This window comes from Mus caroli, chromosome X (genome assembly GCF_900094665.2).
Source record: "Mus caroli chromosome X, CAROLI_EIJ_v1.1, whole genome shotgun sequence".
Lineage (NCBI taxonomy): Eukaryota > Metazoa > Chordata > Mammalia > Rodentia > Muridae > Mus > Mus caroli.
The window spans coordinates 118,473,596-118,496,367 of NC_034589.1; positions in this window are offsets into that span (position 1 = coordinate 118,473,596).

The following is a 22,772-nucleotide window of genomic DNA, read 5'->3' on the forward strand; positions in this document are numbered from 1 at the left end:
GTTTTGTTCCCAATTCTAAGAAGGGGCAAAGTGTCCACACTTTGGTCTTCGTTCTTCTTGACTTTCATATGTTTTACAAATTGTATCTTAATATCTTGGGTATTCTAAGATTCTGGGCTAAAGCACAATGCAATATTAGAAAAGCAGCAAAACAAATGTGAAGGAAAATATCTGTTTGCGAATTAACAAACATGGTAATTTATTTCTTGAACTTAAAAAAAAAAAAAGCCTCTTTGTCAGTTAACTTGAACCTTCAAGTTAAAGTTTTTAAAGAATGTGCTCTTCTGCAATTTTTCATTTGTGATTTTTTTTTTGTCCTTTTGTGACAATTCATATACATACAACAGAAATTAAGTCTTTGGCATCTTTAGCATGAGAATTTATCCAAGTTTATAATTTATAATTGATTTAGTTTATCTTTTGTCATAGCAAATATTTTTTATTTTATATAGATAAATATGTTTAAGTTTTCAAAAATAACATCTGGTCCCCTCATCTTGCCAATCTCTTTTCTTATGCTTTTTATCTTCCTGGATGCTAATTTTATTTGTTTATACTTAGTATTTAACCCATCTGGTTATTTCCTTTCTATTTTCTTTTTTTCTTTTTTCATTTTGTGTTTTTTTATATGATATGCATTGGGATCCTATTTTTATTTTCTTCCATATGGATAGCCAGTTGTCCCAAACCCATATATTAAATATTCCAAACAATTCTCACTGAATTTGAAACACCATCTTTGTTATATATTAGCATATCATATGTGTTGAGGCTTATTAGTCAATACATTTTTACCTTTCACTTTATCTACAATTTATTCTTGTGTAGTTGGTACTCTGATTGTTCAGAGTTGTTTATTGAATAGTGATACCTTCTCCACTGAAAAATACCCTATGTATCTATTCTATTCATCTTTCATTTTGGGCACTAACATCTTTTCATTTCCTATCCTGTAGCCCTAAAATATGTTGCAATATCTGAGAGACAGATTATCTCCCTCTACATTATTTTACACGTCTTATCCAAAATTATTTGAATATTCTCACATTTATTTTCTCAAACTGTAAAGTGTCCTGGTCACATCATATCTCCCTCTATATATGCAGATACTAAGTATACATGGAAACATACAAACTGTGGTGTGATATGATGTGCTTAAGCATGTGTCATATGTATAGATATTCTTCCTACAACATTCTGTCATTTATACATCTTTTGTTTTACACTTTCAACATCCATGATTTTGTTTATTTTAATACTCATTCTTACATTAATTATCATTATGAATGTTACGGTTTGAATCTAAACTGTCATCAACATGCTCGGGTTTGAGTGCATGTTCCTCAGCTATCCTGAGAAGCTGTGGAGCTCTTAGGAGGTGGAACCTGGATGGTGGCAGTGGATTCCTGGCTGCAAACTGTTAAAGGGTACAGCCCATCCCCAATCTTGGTCTTCCAGGATGTAAACATCTGCTGCCTCATGCCCCATGAACTGAACTTCTACCATGCTTTTTCATCTTAATGGAGACTCCTCTGCAACTGTGATTTGTGAAATCATCCCCCCTTAATTTGTTGCTGTCAGATATAACTAACACAATGAAGAATTTTTTTCATTTTATTATCAAATACCTGAGGTAATAAACAAAGAAACAGATTTTAACATATTAATATTGTTCTTTTCCCACATCTTTCTCTGGATTTTTTTTTAATGTCCATGGATGTTTAGCCTGAATATATATTTGTGTGCTCAGTATGTGCCTAATGCCTGTTGGGGGGGGGTGCTCTTGGAATTGGAGTTACAGACCTCAGTTGTTGAAGGTGTTGGGAACAGAGCCCCAGTCTTCTGGAAGACCAGCAAGTGTTCTTAACCACTCAGTTATCTCTCAACCCCCTCCTCCATCACACACTTATTTTATTTTTTAAAGGACAAAGATCTTTATGCAACACTGGCTTGACTAGAATTGGCTATGCAGGTAAGCCTGGGTTCAAACTTGTTATGATTCCTGGCTCTGCTTCTCAAGTAGTAAGATTACACTATTGACCACCACACCCTAGTTTACAATTGATTTGTATATTTATATCTTCTGAATACTTTGATATATAATAATGATACACCATTGTCTTTAGTACCATAAAATTACTTCATATAAGTAGACAACTCTATTTTTCTGAATTTTAGTGAGAATTCTTCTCATGTTTCTTCATAAAGTATGATGGTAATGTTGATTTAAATTTATTTTTTAATATAAAGAAATCATTGAGAGTTGGAATGTACCCCACTAGAGATTATCTATAAAATTCAATTTTAGAGTTTTCTTATAGTGAAATCTGTTGAATGTTTCCCCCTCAAAAATGTACATAGGTAAACTGTCATTACCATGCAGACAAGGCAAGCAACGATACCACACAGCCAGGCCTAAAAATGGCCTGGAAAGAGCCAACAAGAAACCCTGGCTCACAAAAATGTAAGTCTTAAAGGTTAAGCCCCAAGCTCCAGAGGAGCTTTTTTGGTCAAGAAGCACAAGAAGAACCTGAAAAAAAAAAAGAGCAGGCAAACAATGTGATAGGAGTAAACAAATGCATGTATAGAAGCTGTCAAGGAGGTCACTGGTTCTACCAACCTAAGGGCAAGGAAAAAGGCTCAAATCAAGGCCAATGGTACCTGATCTGTTTCAGGGTTCAGCTCTTGTTCCAGCTCAACTCCAGGTTGGTACCCAAAGGTTCCTAAGCCTTTGTGAAAGCCAAATAGTAAAGTTCTCTCTCTGCCAATATGAGAACAGATGGACTGGTGTGACCTTCCTCTACCCCTAAAAACTGTGTGCTGATGGTTGGTGTCCTGTGCTGTTTCTACAAATAAATTGGAATCAGGACCTGTTCAAAGAAAATTCTAAAGCATCAAGTGAATCATATCTTTTCTTCCACCTGTTATTAGGAAATATTATTGCTATTATTAGGTTACTAATTTTCCATTATAAAAGTCTTTAAATGTATTACTGAATTCAACTGTGTAATTTGACCTTTAGAACTTTGACATTAGATAAATATTTTATAATAATATTCTTTAAACTAGAAAGTTTTCTTTAGGTGCTGTTTAAATTTCATAATTACATAATTTTTTTTGAGACACGCCGTCACGATATAGCCATGGCTAACCTGGAACTTATGTAGATTCAGGCTGGTCTCAAATTCACAAAGATTCACCTGCCTCTCAGAAGGGCTAGAATTAAAGATGTCCACCACAATATCTGACGGGACCTCATATTTTGGTCATACTTTTTGTGTTTGCAGTCTTTCCTAAATACAGATTCAAGCTAACCTTCATTTTCTCTTAGATCCCACAGTTATTTCAGGAGTGTCTTACATGCTTAATGTTTGTTTGTTTTTTCCCTAGTTACAACCTTGCAATAATGGCTGGATGGTCATGCATTCTTGCCAAAAACGAGGTTAATGCCACTTGTGTAATGAATGGAGTAAAATCATTTAGTGAATTAAAATATTTTGTTAATTTTTGTTAAGCATCTGCCAAGATTTGAAAAGTCAGAACTGTTTTTGCTCTACTAGTAATGAATTGTCAAACTGATAACATTAGTAGATTGGTCTCATGCCTTGTTCTTTTCCCTTATTTATCTACAGTTAGCTCCAGAGTTGTACTAAAATCTCCCCTTATGGTTCTGATTTTGCCAACTTTCCCTTATGTCCTAGCAACTTTTGTGTTGTCTAATTCCTAACTACTGCTTTATCAATAAAATACAGATTTCTCAATGTACCTGTATGCTTCTTAAATTTAATTCTACTTTGCCTGGTGTTGAAATGGTGACCTTTTCTTTTTTCCCATTTGCATTTTCCTGAGATAGCTTTGTTCTTTACTTTGGTTTTAACCTTTCTTTAACCTAGTCTTAGAATATTAGTCTTGTGTCTTGAGAATTTAATCCATTCACATTTATCATAATGAGTAATATATTTGGCCTTAACTTTGGCATGCCATTTGGTGTACTTAAATATACCAGGGCTTACTATGTCATTGCCTTTGAAATTTACTTTCCCAATATGCTGGTTTTACTTGGGCTCACTTTCCTTCTAACTGCAATATATTGATATAAAAGTTGCATATGATACTTTTAATATGTGGTATTCTAGTCTCTCAAAAGAGCTATAATTTGTCGTGGTTATGAATTGTGTAGCCAGAGCTGATATAGATAGTGAAAATGTTTACCAATAATTACATGATGAGATAGGAAGAGATTTGCAAAATAACAATCAAAAGCTAGCTCTAATACACTGGACTTACTTTACTAACATTTACATTTATGAAAGTTGATCTCTATCCCAGCAAGGTAGCTGAACAAGCCTGGAAACCCAAGTTTCATTTCTGGACCCACATAAAAGTGGAAGGAGAGAAATGACTCCAAGGAATGATCCTCTGACCTCCACCTGCATGCCCACACATACACATCTTGCTCTGCTGACTAAAAATAAATTGGATCTCTATAGCCCATAAAGTGTTAGTATTCATTTCTACCAAATTTTATGTTTTTCTGAAATAATAAATTTTTAAAATTAAGATCTCTGAATCTTTTTGTTATAGAATTAATCCTTCAGTAATTATTTTGGAATTACGCTTAAATCAAAGAAGTAAATCAATAATGATTATTTTAAAATTAATTCTATAGTTTCCTGGTCAAAACACTCAGAACTATACTTTATAATGATGCTATTATATGTTCAATAGGCATTCAAATCCATAACTTTTTGTGACATTTCAAGTTTTATTCTTTTGTTTTGTTTTGTTTTGTTTTGTTTTGTTTTTGTTTTTGTTTTTTGTTTTTTCGAGACAGTCTGGATCGCACAGGTTCTCATGTACCAATTTAAAAAAAATCTTGCCTTAAATGTTTATAATGCTACTTCAGCTTATCCTAATAAATGCTCTTAGTATTTCCTTATTGTATCGTGTATCTTCCTCAGTCAGGAGCTTTATATTCTGATCAACAAAGAACATAAAATCTTATACATGAACTACACAAATACTGCCACCTTTTCCTTATGGTTACCAATTTTGAATATAAAACTATGCTATTTGTATTTCATCAAAGTCTTGTATTTCATCAAAGTCTTACATAATCAAAAACTGAAAATTATTGAAGTAATGGGCACTTATATTTGTCAGTCAGTTGATTTGTTTTGCAGATATGGTCAACAAAATAGGCAGACTCTCTCTTACTTATGTAACGTGCTTCTTCATAACCTTGGTACCTCCAACCTCAAATTAGACTGGAATAGCCAACTAACTTCTTGGCTGTACTCTCCAGAAATGAAGTGTTCCTTGACTCTGTTGAGAGCTAGCAAGCAATTGCATCAGCTACAACTAGTCTAGTCAGGTTGGATAGAGTGGGCAGGATGAATGCACCTGTAGTTAGTGGACCATACAGCCAGGCTGAAGGAAAAGTGACTAGACATTTTACCATGGCTGGACTTCCAGAAGATGAGGCCCTTTTCATGTGCTGCAGACTGGACCCACACATACCATCAGATACTTTAGTGCAACAAAGGCCTATAGGCAGCTGACAATAATGGTTGATCTCAAGCAAAATCATCCCCAGGCTGAGGTTTCTTTAAGGTTTTGTCAGCTATTTGAGACATTGTCAGAAACTCTGAAAAGTGAAGGAAGTAGGAGACGAAAGAAATATCACAGAAAAACTTTTTTTATGAGTTTTTGCCCAAGCTAAACTATAGCCCCAAGAAAGCAAAGAGTAACCTTAGGATGTTGAATTGATGCCAAGGAAAGCATAGAAGGATTGATACAAACAAGAAAAAGACATGCAAGATATTACATGGAGTATAATGGCTGCAAGCCACTGAGAAAGGAGCCTTTTGGGTAGAGGCAAGCATGTTAGCCTCAAGGTCCTCTACTTTGTAATAATGGGGAAAAAAAGTTTATTGCATCAGGAAATGGTCTGGATTCCACTACATGGGAATCTCCCTAGATACTGACAGAGTTCCTTATCACATTTCATTTGGTTATTGGAAACTAAGCACTATAATTTGCAGTGGGCTACTATAGAGATAAAGCTAAACCTAAGAGAAAGTGAGGAGGCCACTGAGCATTGACACCCTTTGTCTTCCTCAAAACAATGACAGAGAATCAAAAGGGCTGTGCACAGAACATAATTGAGTATGGTTTTGCTTGTTTGTTTTTTTAATTGAAAAACTCTTAGACAGTCTCCTTTGCTACATCCACTCCAGTAGTGAACCACCTGACAGGCTGAAAAGCCTGGGCGAGGTCCTGAGGCAAAAAGTTCACTGAAACTTAGTCTCCTGGAATCGTGGCATCCTGTATAATGAATGCTCCAAAGTCCTTGCGTTATTTCGTAAACGGATCTGTGCGCTTTCCCTTAATATTGCTTTATTATAAGTGCCTCTATTTGACATATAGCTAAGTTAGATTCTTCACCAGTCCTAGTCAGTCCTTGATCCAACCTTGGGCAAGGATAGCTAATCACGGCCCTACACAGGAATTTACCATTATCTAGGAAGATGGAAGTTTGTGATCTTAGGAGGAACTAGAGTAGATACTTAGAACTATAGATAGCTGAGTTACACCCATATACAAGTATTTACAATGGCCTAGGGGGAAGGTGGATTACACAACAGACTAGAATAGGAACTATGGCAAGGGCAGGAAGCCCTTGCCCCTGGCTTCTAAGATTAAGTGGACCTTAGGTGGAGCTGTTTTTGATCCCAGTTGTTAACTTTGAATTTTATCCCAGCTGATTCCTGTCAGTCCTTCCGTGTATGCATTCCTCTGTCTTGTGTAACAATCCAGTAACCTCATTGTACCTTGCCAGTGTGTCACCTAACTTCCCTATTTTCTTCTGTATAAAAAGTTTGATGCTCGATTTGACAAATTACATTCAGAACCACACTCCCTTGTGTTGAGTCTGTTTGTCACCCCACTTTTGCCGACTCCTTTGCCCACCTGTAACCAGAACCCGAGTTTCGCCTGTGGATTGAGGACCCAAGTGAGGTTCGTCTGCAGCACTCCTTCCCTTGATCCCATCTAGTAACTAGATATTGTCTTCTGACAATGCCGGAAAAAGTAGATAAACCCAGGTCTAGATCAGGCTGGACTACATATTCCTTTGAGGTTTGGAATATTTCCTTGAGGTCTTTATGCTTTTGCCTTTTCATTTGTTCTTAAAGTTAATGACATATCTCCCCTTTAAACTGAGTATTTCTTTATTAATCCATTTCAGGGAGTATCCCCACTCCTTAACAATACACTAACCAAAAGTAATGAGAAAACATGGAGTTCATTTTGGAGATAGAATTCAAGGAAACTGAATTTCCTCTTATCTTCCCATCATGGGTCCCACTTGTTGATGTATCATGTCCAAAATCTAAAAAGTTTTAAAAGCAAAATCGTGTCCTTTGTTCGATGAGAGAGGAGGATAGAAGCTTCTCAGAAACTCCTTGTGATCCAAAGTTTTGTATTTTTAGGTTTGCTCATATCTACATATGCATAGCTAATGAAAGCCAGAGGATTATCTTTTCATTATAAATGTATTCTTTTAACCTCAAGAACTAATACATTAAAATTTAGCTTTGTGCTTTTGCTGTAATGTTTTGCCTCATAAATGTCAGCCTCAGCTTGTACAACCACTTTGGAAATCAGTCTGGCGGTTCCTCAGAAAACTGGACATAGTACTACCAGAAGAGCCAGCAATACCTCTCCTGGGCATATACCCAGAAGATGCTCCAACTTGTAATAAGGACACATGCTCCATGACATTCATAGCAGCCTTATTTATAATAGCCAGAAGCTGAAAAGAACCCAGATGTCCCTCAACAGAGGAATGGATACAGAAAATGTGGTACATTTACACAATGGAGTACTACTCAGCTATCAAAAACAATGAATTTATGAAATTCTTAGGAAATGGATATATCTGGAGGATATCATCCTGAGTGAGGTAACCCAAACACAAAAGAAGTCACTTGATATGCATGCAATGATAAGTGGATATTAGACCAGAAATCTAGAATACCCAAGATACAATTTGCAAAACACAAGAAAATCAAGAAGGAAAACCAATGCATGGATACTTCATTCCTCCCTAGAATGGGGAATAAAATACCCATGGAAGGAGCTACAGAGACCAAGTTTGGAGCTAAGATGAAAGGATAGATCATCCAGAGACTACTCCACCTAGGGTTCCATCCCATAATCAGCCACCAAACACAGACACTATTGCATATGCCAGCAAGATTTTCTGAAAGGACTCTGATATAGCTGTCTCTTGTGAGGCTATGCCAGTGCCTGGCAAATACAGAAGTGGATGCTCACAGTAAGCTATTGGATGGAACACAGGGCCCCCAAAGAAGGAGCTAGAGAAAGTAACCAAGGAGCTGAAGGGGTCTACATCCTTATAAGTGGAACAACAATATGAATTAACCAGTACCCCCAGAGCTCATGTCTCTAGCTGCATATGTAGCAGAAGATAGCCTAGTCGGCCATCAATGGGAAGAGTCCCCTTGGTCTTGCAAACTTTATATGTCCCAGTACAGGGGAACACCAGGGCCAAGAAGTGGTAGTGCGTGAGTAGGGGAGCCGTGTGGGGGGAGTGTATAGGGGACTTTTAGGATAGCATTTGAAATGTTAATGAAGAAAATATCTAATAAAAATATTTTTTTAAAAAATAAAATGCCAGGACATTTACTATTATTACTACTGCTACTACTAATAATAGTAATAATAATAATAATAACTTTATTGAAGATACTGATGTTGCCTTACTTGTAACTATTTGACAGTGATAAAATGTCAGAAAAATAATGTGAAGTAAGTGTCAAGAGTTTGACTCTATTTCTAGTCAGAGAAATTAAACTATTTGCCTTTTGATTTAGTCTTAAAATTAATGAATAAAATTGTATGCATCTTCAAGGTTTATCTACTTAAATTGCTTAAATTATTTAAAATAGCTAGTTATTGCTTACAGATGAAATATGTTCATGATTCCTTTATCATATCTACAATAGTCCACCTTTGGCCATGGCTTAGATTTCTGTGACTAGTGTGCATGTGAATAGAGTTAAAATAAGAAGCAATACAGTAATGAACACTTCATTCATGCATGCATAATTCTTGTTCTGATAACATTTTTGAAATCCATGGTATTACTACAAGTATTCCTTTTTCTCTTTCCATAATGACAAAATAATATTAATAATACATGCCTAGAATATTAACTATGTCAGGCTAATGAGAAGTTTAATCACCTAAAAATCCATTGGAAATAATTCATAGCTGTGTTTTCTGAGGAGATCATTCACTTTTGTTTGTAAGATCATCCCTGATGTGTAATGGACCTTAATGATGTGAAATCTATGTCTGAGATTATCATCTCTGGAATCACCATATGGAAGAATAGACTTTTAGAGGTAAAAGTCTAACGGATAAGTATCATCTGTATTGAAAACAGGGACATCAGTTTAGTAGGTATGGTACTGGAAATGTTCACACAACATGGAACATATCTACCACATATTAAATGTGAACTGAATTTGCAAATAAAGATTGACCTTAATATTGTCAGTCAGGTCCCTTATTCTAGGAACTACAGAAGGGAAGAATTGATATTACCAATAAAACTGACAGAATGGAATGGTAAAGCATCTTATTTCTGTTCTGCTGCCCATTTAGCTTGCCTGCAAACTGATCTTCAGTGTTTTCCCACATTGTCTGCTACTTGTAGTTCTATCTCTGTTTGAAAAATAGGGACCAAGATTAAATTGCAGATGTATGAGCATGCAGGCTTTTGAGGTTAGGTAACAGGAAACCATGGCTTGGTTTTTGCCTTTTCCTCATCAGGGAGCTTCTTCTGGAGAAGTTATTTTCTATGAGATGCTCTTTGAAGATATCCAGACAGAATGAAGCTAAATGAAGTTGCCTTTCAATAGCCACTCGAGTCTTAGGAAAGAATTGTGTAGATGGAATCAAATACTCAAAAGTTGAACCCTGGCTAACAACTTGACAGAAAATTTAAGAGCATATAAATATTGTTTGGGCCTAAGGTTTGGAATAATTATATCAAAATGAAAAATAATGTGTGATATTCTACCTTAATATTAAATAAATAATACTTTAAAATACCTTTCAGTATGCTTCTTATCATGTCATTCACAGTGTATCAATAAATAGAACAGTGATAAGCCTCTTCTAAAGATATATATTTATTTGTATTTAATTGTATAAATAAATTTTGTACAATAAATTTGTATAACAAATGTTTTATTTTACAAATAAAATTTTACAAATAAAATTACTATGCCCTTCAATTGACCAAGATTATTCAACAAATAAATATTGTAGGGGATAAAAGGAATAAAGAGAAACTATTGGTATGACAAGCTATAAACATGACTATTTTAATATATTACCTCAACTGCATTCTGATTACAAAATTACTTTAAAAGCTAGGGTCATGTTGATGCCTATGGCTCATGTTACCACAGAAAGTCATATGGATATCTGTTGCCTGTGCCACTGCCTGAATCCATGTTAGTGTCCATGGACTGCTGGGGACCATGTTGATCTGAGTGGCCTGTGCTGCCACCTGAGGCCATGCTCGTGTCCATGGAGGATTGTGTTGCTACTGAGGTTCATGTTGGTGTCCATGTGCTGTGCTATGTCCCAGAGCTATATTGATGTCTCTAGTCTAAGTTGCTTTTGGAAAGAATATTGAGGTCCACATTCTGAGCTGCCAACAGAGGCCATGTGGATGACCATATTGTATGTTTTTGACATCTGAACCCATGTTGATGTCCATGGGCCAAACTGCCACTGGGAACCGTATTGGTGTCTGCAGCCCGGAGGTCATGTTTATGTCCATGACCTATGCTGCTGCCAATGGCCATGATAGGTCTGTGGCACATGATGTCACTGGAGGCAGTTTGCATGTCCATGATCCTTGCTGTGACAACAACTATGTGGAAGTTCATGATCTGTGCTCCTACTGACTGTAAAAGGAAGGAAGATACTTTCTCAGCGGTATCAATAATAGGAGACTCACAGTTGAGAGAGTCACAGAAGACTTCTGTGACAACACCCAATTCCCCTCCCCTCCAAAAAGTAACAGTCTAGTCAGGAAGCCATTGAAGAAAACTCTTAAAATTTGTGATAAGGATGTTCAAGTATAGCTCTCCACAATAGATATATTGTGCCAGGTATGCAGGTGAGGAAGGACTCGGTTTTTTTAACAGACTGGCCACTGGGAGTTTGACCATGCTCCAGTGAGTATATGGGGAACACAGATTGGACTTAATTTTTGTTAGTTTGTATGTTATTTTTGTTTCTCATATTCTTTATTTCTCCATTTTTTGAGGGGGGTGGAGGCTACCAGGGTTGAGGAAGCAAAACTCAAAGGATGAGAAAGTGAGTATGAGCTAGGTACATTATGTAAAATTCCCAAATAATTAACAGCAATACCATGTAAAAGTTTCATTTTAGGGGCTGGTAAGATGGGTTGATGTTTAAAAGCACTTGCTACTCTTGTAGAAGGCTGGGGTTGATTTCCAGCACCCACATGGCAGCTCACAAACACCTGTAACTCCAGTTCCAGAATGGTGTTTTTGGGCATTAGGCACATATACGTTGAAAAGACATTCATGGAAGGAAAACACCAGTACACATGAAAGGATTTTTAAAGCATACTTTGGATAATTGGGGGAAATCCAACAGGAACATATATGATAAACATTAAAAAATTTTTACTTTTGTTGGGTTGATAATATTGTGATAACTTTAAAACTTCTTTCTGGATAAGATGAACTAATAACATATATTTTGAAATGATATAATTATTAGAATTTGTTTTGACATGTTGAAACAAAGACAGAATGAAATGATGACGACAAGTTGATGGCTCAAACACCGTAACAAAATAATAATAGTTGAAGCCGGGTGATAGATAAATGAAGATTCAATATACACATAGTTCTAATGCCTTGTTATCTGAGAATTTCCTAGTGAAAAGTTCATAAGATATTGGGTATATTATCTTGTATTCATAAGATCAAAATAATTACAGAATGTAGAGATTAGCATTTACTATTGGAACCATGACACATAGCAAGATATTTCTCCTAGTCAAAACGTTAAGATATTGAAAGACTATACTATTTTATAGGGGGTCATATAAATTCCAAGATGCATTCATTTACACTCTAAATAGTTATAATTACTTATTTTATTTTTAAAATGCATAATTACAAATTGTCATTTTAAAAGACTGGTAAAATGGAATAGGGCAAACTCAATTCAGTGCATCTCAGTTCTAACACTGAAGTCATAGATTGAGTATATATGGATCAAAATTTAGCTTGAAAGCATTATGGTCTGTAACTTGGAAATTTAACAGAATATGATATGCAAAGTAAAGACACAGACCCAGAGTCACAGGTCTTTTGGTTTCTGTCCTTAGAAATAAAACGAGGATGAGAGGGAGTTTACCCTGGTTTGGGAGCAGTACCAAAATGACTAATGAATGAAGCAGGGACATGTACAAGGTTAACTGCCTAAAGCCAACATCTGGAATGGATTTGTTCTTTTCTAAAGAGGAAGGCAAAGAAAAAAATGAAAACCAACTGTCTACATGGGCATAGCTCAAAGGCAACAACTTTCTAGTGTGGTAAAAAGCCAATGTAGCAGATTTTTGGTTGTTTTTAGTGCAACATAGTTGTTTAATTTTAGCCATGTCATCTTAGAGAATAGTGTAAATAAAGTCTGGACACCTTTAGAAAATTGAAATGTGTTGCCTTCTACAGAAACAAGTAAATTGTGGGGTAGAAATGGAAATAACTAAAACATGTGTAGATTTCCTAAAGTCACAAATTCTTGAAATGGATTTTTTAATCTATAACAGAAGCAAGATACCATTTCAATAATTAGTGAATTGAAAATTAATAGCAAAAAGCAACCAACTGGAAAGAGACATAAGTAGACAAAATGGTTTGTAAAAGTTATGTCAGAGATAGACTGCAGACGTGGTATGTAATAAGTTCTGGGTTCAATAGTCAACCTCCAATATTAAAAACAATGTTAAAGATGAGATATTTTTTAATGTCAGAAATCATAACATCCTTTCGACAGGAATTTCAGAATAAAAAAATAAGATAACAATAAAGGACTAGAGAGGTAGCTTGAGGCAATAAATTACTTGCTCTGCAAGTTTGAGGACTCAAGCTCAAACTCCAGAATCCATGTAAAAAGAAACTATGGTGGTGTGTGATTATAATCTAGCACTGAGTAGGAATAGACTGTGGATCTCTGTACCTCAAGCTAGTCATCTTATTCTAGTCAGTAAGTCCCAGGCCCCTGTGTGAGCCCTTGCTTCAAAAACAAAACAAAACAAAACAAAATGCCTCTGAGGCACAGTGGCAATAAACCTCTGGCCTTCACACACAAGTACTTACATATTCAGGCATGTTCACTTGCACACACTCATGAACACACATACAACAAATGAAAGCAATGAAGCAAAAGTGATATTTCTTGAGGTTATATCTGAGGTTTTTCCAAAAAATCTAAACACTCCAATAAATAACCACATGCCTAGACACACAGTAATTAAAAACAATAAAATAATTAATGCTACAGGATAAGATTCAGGTCATCTTGAGTCAAGCAAAATTAGAATGAGTAGGTTTTTCCTAGCAATTAACCAAGGAACATTAAAGTAATGTTTTTGTTGTGATAAAAGAGAGTAGAACAGTGTCCTTCAAACTTAAACCAACACTAAAACGAAGAAAGGATGAAAAGGAGAGAAGGAAGGAAAGAAGGTGGGAGAAAAGAGAAGAAATTAGAACACAGGAAGGAAGCATCTGGTAGGAAACCAAATTCTGAATATATTGTCAGTAAAATAAATTCAGTTCTACATAAAGTATAGCATTAACTACCTAGAAGTTTAAACTATCTTGGTATAGTAATAGCACGCACACGAACAAAAATAAGTAAATGCAATACAAAATAATTGATACTGCAGGGGAGTTGGGAACTGTTGAAGTCACAACAGTTTAAAAAGTTAGGTCCTTACAGTTCAAATAGAGTACATGATAAGCACAGTGTTCTGACATAGTGGGACTAACAGTTATCTGCATTACCCTGCATTTTGGGGATAGGGGGCAGCAGAGAGTCTCTTCTAAGACTATAAACTTTTATTTTATTTTTTTGTTTGTTTGTTTGTTTTGTTTTTTGTTTTTTTTATTAGGTATTTATTTCATTTACATTTCCAATGCTATCCCAAAAGTCCCTCACCCGCTCCTCTACCCACTCCCCCACCCACCCACTCCCACTTCTTGGCCCTGGCGTTCCCCTGTACTGAGGCAGATAAAGTTTGCATGACCAATGGGCCTCTCTTTCCACTGATGGCTGACTAGGCCATCTTCTGACTATAAACTTTTAAATGATGAATTTATGGTTTGAATTTTCATTAGGCACTTGAGTCATAACCCATTCCCCAAAGCTTGCCACAGACAGGGAGGTCATATGGTGAGGATATCTCTGGGGCTCCTGACAAGATCAAATGCAAAAACATTCTGGTGAAGAAAGACTTCAAGCCAGAAGAAAGAACAATTCAGGAAAGGAAAAGCAAGCCTAAGGGGAAAATAAAATCCTAGTGAACATATAATGCAAACCAAAGCATTAGCAATAAATACCAATTCACTTGAAACCACAGCATTTTCAATGAACCAGATCTGCCAAATATAAAACAGAAGGGTTCAAGATATAAGTGAGGGGCAGGAACAAATTCAGCAAAATGCCTTTTTTGAGTGACACTAAAACTTTAGGAAGTAGGTTGAAAGTAAAGGGATACAGAAACCACTCTCATTTGGGTGAGTGCTAACAAGAGACAGCGAAAGGTCTGGCTTCCCCAGAGGAGCACACCAAAGATACTCTAAGGGGCAAATGTAAACATTGATGAGAAAACTTCTAATTAAGCACTCTACACTTGCATGAACTTGTTAGACAAATTCCAAACTATATAAATAGAAGGAGACAGAGTTTAAAAGGGAGATAGATTCTCTTCACAATGGGAAATTCTTAAGAAGTTTCTCAGTGACTGAGGCTTTAACTAAACAAAGGATTAATATGGAAATACATGACTTGAACAATGAGTTGTTTGAGCAAATGGATACATATATAACTCTATATTTAATACTCAACATATTTGTTAGGAAGGCAGAAAAGTGTATGAATAGTGTCACTTAGCCACTAGAATCCCTCCTAGAAGTGGTATTAAAGATGAACAAAAAAATGAGCATCACACCATTCACCATAAAAATCAGCAGGGAGATAGCTTTAGGGAAGGCATGTGATAAGCTTAGAGAACATAAGACATTCAAGTCTATTAGTACTCTTTTATTAGTTAAAAATTATCTGAGCTGGTGTCCACATGAGAAAAACAGAACCAAAATCCCATCCCTCACCTTAAAGAGAATAAAAGACAGTTTATTCTGGAACAATTTTGAGTGATCATGGCCCAAGAACACAGATTTAGGTTACTCTAAATTCTACTTTCCAACCTGGAAGCAGATTCATGTACTTTTCTAATTTTACAGAACAAAGAAAGTCAAAATTCAAATTTAAAATGTATTTGGAGGATATATCAGAAAAGCAGCTACAGCAAGATAGGAAAGTTTTTCTTTAGGCTTCAGATGCTATCTGTCACATTCTAAGCTTTTGGTGGAAGTTAAAGGTTAGCTAAATTCATACATTTGAATTGGTTCTTATCTACTAGTCAAAGGATGTTAGTTCCTACACAAAGGTAGGCAAGGCAGGAGGTTAACACTAGTCCAAGATATGGTACTTCAGCTCTGGACCTGCAACATTCCAACCCCTTCACATCACTGCAACTCAAATAAACCAATCAGCCTCTGCAAACACAGCTTCTTTCCAGGAATTCTTTTTTTTTTTTTTAAGATTTATTTATTCATTATATGTAAGTACATTGTAGCTGTCTTCAGACACTCCAGAAGAGGGCGCCAGATCACGCTACTGATGGTTGTGAGCCACCATGTGGTTGCTGGGATTTGAANTCTGGACCTTCNGAAGAGCAGTCGGGTGCTCTTACCCACTGAGCCATCTCACCAGCCCCTCCAGGAATTCTTTTGACACAAGCAATAAGGCACAGCTGGCAAGGGCATATGAAGCACTAAGCCAGATGCCTTTAATCCCAGCACTCAGGAGGCAGAGGCAGGCAGATTTCTGAGTTCAAGGCCAGCCTGGTCTACAAAGCGAGTTCCAGGACAGCTAGAGCTACACAGAGAAACCCTGTCTCAAAAAAAAAACATACAAACAAAACAAAAACAAAACAAAACAAACAAACAAAACACACACACACACACACACACACACACACACAAAAGAAGCACTAAGCCCGGTGAACTGAGTTCCATCCACAGAAAACATATCAAGGAAGAAGGAGAGAACCAACTCTACATAGCTGTCCTCTGATCTCTATGTGCACAGGGTGACATGTATGAACCCACACATGCACATACACACTTCATGCACAGAATAATACAATTTTTTTTAATATTTCAACCCAGATCAAAGATTTTGTGCATATTTGAAAATACCACAACAAAACTTGTCATTTTGTACAATTAATAAAAACAAGCATTTCATTTCCTTCCCTTTTCTTCTCCCATATCACCAGCCTATATTTCATGAAAATGCATGGCCTTTTGAAACAAGCTTCTCAAACATTTGGCAAATTGTTATCATTTGTTCTGATTTGGTAACCAGTATGTGAATATTTGGTACAGTTGTCATCCAACTAGTTGTTAGATTTGAAAGACAAAGGGAAATAAAGTAAGAAAACAATGAACAATTGGTACCTAGATTAAAAAAAAAAAACTGTCAAAATCTAGTGTCCTATGAATTGATGATAAAATGAGAAACATTTCCAATAAATAGGTCCACAAGTGTTATTGTGAATACTATCTATTACAATAATAATGGGAACAGACAAGGAGGTAAGGATATAAAGAGTGAAATTAATTTTTACAAACTAGATTGTACAGGAGATGAGGCATCTAAGTCTGCAGGTTGAGCCAGTAGGCCTAAAATCAGAAGAGTTGACACCACTGTGGACTTTTAGACAAGAAGGTTACAGTGAATGATGTTGAAGGATAAAGTAGTGTAGGATGTGAAGGAAGCCCATGTGAGTGAAGTCCTAAGGGAATACTCACTGCTGACATTGGCTAGATCATGCTGAGGACTCCCTTCAAGGTGTAAGCCCCATGAGAGTCTCAAACAAGAGGCTCAAGAAGAATGGAAAAGCTTTCCTTAGGAGTCAATGTGGTTAGGAACAATTGGTCAGCATATGCAAAGACTAGCAAGTATGGCTTCCTCTTTCCTGATGTTTAAGGCCAATGACCTCCTAATAGGACTAGCTAAACTTGCCCTCTCTGTTATGCAAAACAAAACCAAAACAGAACAACACTACAACAGCAGCAACAACCCTCTCTCTCTCTCTCTCTCTCTCTCTCTCTCTCTCTCTCTCTCTCTCTCTCTCTCTCTCTCTCTCTTTCTCTCTGAGGTACCAGGTTGTTTTGTAGTTCCATCCAAGTTCACACAACCCACCTGACCCCAGCTTTTCTGTGCATGTGTCTGTGTGTCTATTGTTTCTTCATTGCCTTACAAGCCCTAGTCAGGTTTTTCAAGACCCAAGCTATATGAGTCCTGGCAAAGTAGCATCTCCCTTCATTAAAATAGAGTGAGCTGTTCACTTACTGTCTTCTGTAGCATAGGTAGATTTCCCGAGCTCAGGGTCCATTTGCTGTAACATGAACTCTACATCTGTCAGGACCTATATCCAGCCCCAGGGCCAGTTGGTAATGTTAGTGTTCACAATGCTTAGAACACTCATGAGTAATAAAGTCCTGTGTCATTAACATAGAAAATATTAATAATCTGAACAGCATGTACTGTCAGAATCTGTGAAATCATGGTAGTCAGACCTGGTAGCCTATAAGCAGCATAAAACCTAAGTCCAGTGACCTGATGATAAGAGCATATGTGAATTGGTTTGCACTGATTTTAGTGACAAACAAAATAGTTAATGTGTATTGAGAGGAATATAGTTAAATGTTGGGAGCCATTAAGACAACACTATTGTCCTGATCTCTGAATTGGGCCTCTCCCCTCCCCCCCCACCTCCAAGAAGAAAAGGGGGTCAAAAGCGGGCCACGGACACACCCTTCCAAGAACAACCACAGAATGTTCCAGCCCTAAGTCATTGCCGATGTCCTGACCACACCCTGATACCACCAAGTTCCTGCTTCCCCTTGTAGCTGCCAAAAGAAAAAATTTCTATTGCCCCCACTCCCACTGATAAGTACTTCTCCTTTTGCTTGTGCAATTCTATTGCCCCAACTCTCCCGCTGATAAGTACCTGTACTTCCCCTTTTGCTTGTGCATTTAGACCTTGGGCCTGGCTAATACATTGGGGCCTTGATGCAACTCAGAAGGTTTCCGTGTCACTATTCGCACAAGGTTCTCGTCTCTCTCTACCCCCCAATTTGGTTCTTAGGAGAAGGTCCCCTCGAGACCCTCGAATAACTGGACCTGCTGGACAGGTCAGTTAAAAAATGATATGCTGATTTATGGAATATTGTGCCATTATCAAAAATGAAAATATTACATCCATTTACATTAACTTAAAGAGATATGTGTGTATGGGAGTAAGAATGGCAAGTAACATTGATTACCAAAGATTGGTTAAGAAATATTTATATTTAGGTATAGGTTGATAATTTGCTTTTTTTTCCTCTTAATATTTCTTTATTTTGCAATAAGGATATATATGTGGCCCAAGGTAGACCTGAACTCTCGCTCCTCATGCCATCTGATTGCTGAGAGTAGAGGGTGCATTGCCATGCAGGAGCACTACCATGACTGATTTATAAGTTTGCATATGGTTACTGTGACTATTGTGTCCATCCAGGTGTACATTCACTATCTTCTGAAGTTCTCACTCTGTATCACTTCCTACTTGGTGGTATGCAGCTTCAAGTATAGCATCCTGAGCCTTCACAGCTCCTCCAGATTCATGAGGCACATAGTTTGAATAAGTTGTCCATAGACTGGTGCAGTATGGTGGCTGGGAGTGAGTAAGGCAGGCCTGTGTGGCTAACACTGGTTTGCCTGCTTGCTTTTAAAGACACAGTCTTACATGTCCTGGCTGGCTCAGACATGCTATGTAGCTGAGGAGGCCCTACCTAAGATTCTCTTGCTTCTAATTCCCAAATTTTGGGACACAGGCACATTCCACCAGGCCTCCCAAAGTAGCGATCATATCCTGGGCCTGGAGCATACTAGGCCAACAAACACCCTGCCAACTAAGCCACATCCCTAACACCACGGACAGAGGAAATACCACCTCAGCTAATAGTAGCTGTGAGGAAGCACTGAGAACTAACTTTCTGAGTTTACTGGAATGTTTTTACTATTGTTGATTAATTTCTTCTGTTATATATTTAGATAGATAGATAGATAGATAGATAGATAGATAGATAGATAGATAGATAGATATTTTTTTTTCTTTAGACAAGCTCTTGTCATATAGTTCTGTCTAGACTGGAAAATTATTTACAGGGGTTCTTTGTTTTGATTAAGTGAGTTTATTAACTAGGAACCAAAGTAAAAGAAGGATGGAAAGTAGACAGAAACAAACTGAAGAAGCTCCGTTTAAGGACGAAAATATGAAAATTAAAAGAAGCTAGATATAAATGCTACATTTATGATTCTGCAACATTTATGATTCTACTTATATGAAATGTCCAGAATGGGAAGCAGAAAATATATTGGTGGTTGTGTGGAACTAGATAGAAATAGAGAAAATGGGCTGGGTTTCTACTTGAGGCTATGAAATCATTTTAAAATTGATTGTGGTAATGGTGGCAGAACTCTATAAATATACCATATAAATATACTATAAATCAGTAAGTTGTTCACTTCAAATGTGTGATTCATCTGTGTTATATCACAATAAGTTTGTTAGCAAAAATGTGTAAAGAAGGGAAAACATTTGTTTTGGTTTTTTCCTATACTTATCACCTTCTCATTAGCTAAAGGTCTAGAAATTCATGTTCTGTAGAATAACAGAAAGGAACAAAGAAAAAAGGAGGAGAGAAGGGAGAGGAGGGGAGAAGAGAAGAGAGGGGACTAGAGGAAGGGAAAGTAAGGGAAGGCAGTAGGTGAATGGAGGAGAAAGGGAGGTGAGTGGGGAAGAGAAGGCTCTTTTGTCACATCTACACAGGCCTGTGTTTGAGAAGAAATATCATTTTCAGCTTTCTGTAGTACTGTGTAACCTGGCCATATCATAGATGAGATTAGAATGTCATGTATTGTTTTCCAATTGCTGCTTATCTATAACTGCAAAGACACTTGACACCCCTGTCAATATGCTTGGCATGTTGCTCTTTTTTGGGATAGAAAAAACTCTCATTAAAATCATTATCAGTGTGCCAAAGAAAAGAAATCCACCTGGTTTTGTCTTTCTTTCTGCCCAACATATATTAGCAAGGTGAGATTTCTTTAATCTTAGCAATGGCTTCAAAAGTATGAAACTTTTATTTGCAGAACAACAACAATGTCCTGTTAGAAGAAATATAGAAAAAGAAAGAAATAATAGCATACCTAGAATTTCCCACTACAAACCCCCCAAAACACAGCTTAAGGGGCTCATTAGGAGAGTAAAGGAATGGTTGAAGGGAGGACCAAAGACAGTTAAGTATGTATGAAAATGCTATAAGGAAATCTGTTGATTGGAGGACTAATTCAAAAATAAAATAAGGGCCAGTGAGATGGTTCAGGGGTTAAAGGTACTTACCTCCAAATCTGAGAGCCTAAGTTTGATTCCCAGAACCCATATGGTAGAAGAATCAAACTGACTCTGTCAAATTGTCTTCTGACCTAAACACATGCAAACATACATACAGAGAGAGAGAGAGGGGGGGGGAGAGTAAATAAATAAATGTAATAATATTTTCAATTAAATTACCAAAAAGAAAAAAAGAAAAACTGACTTAGATCATACTGGTATTGATAGTTTATATATCCCTTGATAGACATCTACCTTAGCATAGCCGTCTCATTCATTTATGGTAAATTAAGTTTTATCCTCCTTTTTAGAAAGTATTTTTGTCTATTCTTATTTTATGAGCATGAGTGTTTTGCCTGCATGTATGTATATGTACCTGAATGTATTTATGGCCATATACATGCATGCAAGCTCACCTGCATGTGGGTATGCTCATATCCTGCAAAGGCTAAAGAACAGATCTTATCGCCCGATGTGACTAATAACAATAGGGAGTGGTCACATGGGTGCTGAGTCCTCTGTTAGTCCAAGTGTTCTTAAATGCTGAACCATTCCTCCAACCCTAAATTTACCCTTCTTTGAAATTTCCTTTTGCCAAAAAAACACTGGAGAAGTTGGCATGTAATCCATTGCAGTCAGTTGCTAATAAATGAGTAGCTGATAAATCTTTGCCCTGATAAGTAAAATCAACTGCATTTGAAAGATGAGCAGAGGCTAAGAATTCAATGGCAAAGTTTGATGTAAAATACTCTCATTCGTCAAAAAGAAAAGACTCACTTTTATAAAATACAGAATGTCAAGATTAAACAAAAGAGCATAGTTAATGGTGGAATTTCAATCCAGACAAATGAATTAAAGAAAATAGAAATTCAACCTGGGTTGAAGAGTGCCTGGTGTGACTGGAGCTCCTACACAATCTAGCACCTCTCACATTTGCAACCCTAAAACTGAGCAGAAAGTTGCAGGTCTCTTTCTAGACTAAAATTATACTTGAAAATAAGATGTCTCTATACTTGGAGAACAATGCATATGTTCATGTGCACACCTGTGATCAGGAAACTTTGAAAGTTAAAACAACAGGATTGTAAACTAGAGGCCTGCTTTGGCTACATAGTGAGATCTTTTCCCAAAAGAAACACAAAGTATGATAGGTAAGACATGTCACAGATGACTCAGATGCATTCTGCTTCTTAGTGTATAAATCCAAATGTCACTCTCTCCCCTAGAATATGGGCAGGACTGACTGTATACCTTCTAACAAGTAAACTATTCCAGAAGTGATGGGATGTCACTTCTGAGATCAAGTTACAATTCATCACAGCATCCACTTGCAGCTGCCACTTTGGGCCTTTTAAAGCCTACTGCCTGGTTGTGAGCTGTTCCTTGCTGAGCCCTGAGATGGCAGCAGCTCCAACGACTCTTTGACCATGGCTTTGAGGAAGACCCTAGGCTAGTAACACTGTGGGATAAAGTATGTTGTTATGAACCTATGATGTTTTGCTAATTTGATAAGCATATAGGTAATAGTAAACTCACATGACATAAAAAGGATACCATTGTCCACTGGTTATCTGCAAAAAAAAAGTTCTTAGGATCCACTGCTCTCTAAGATGAGTCCATGCAAAGGGAGAACGTAAGTGGAGGAGAATGGAAAGGAAAAAGAGGGAGAAAAGGAGAAGGAAGGGAGGGAGAGGAAGAGGGAGGGATGTATTACTGCTCTCTGAACAGCTGCAATTCCTCAGAAATAGAAAAGGAGAGAGGAGTTTGGCTCAGTTCCTAATTCCTCTCTTCTCATTTTGGGGGTAATTAGCAGTTAATCATGAGCTTGCATTTGCTTGTTGACTGAAGATTGAAATATACAGTACTATCCTTACTTAGTAGTAAACTTCAC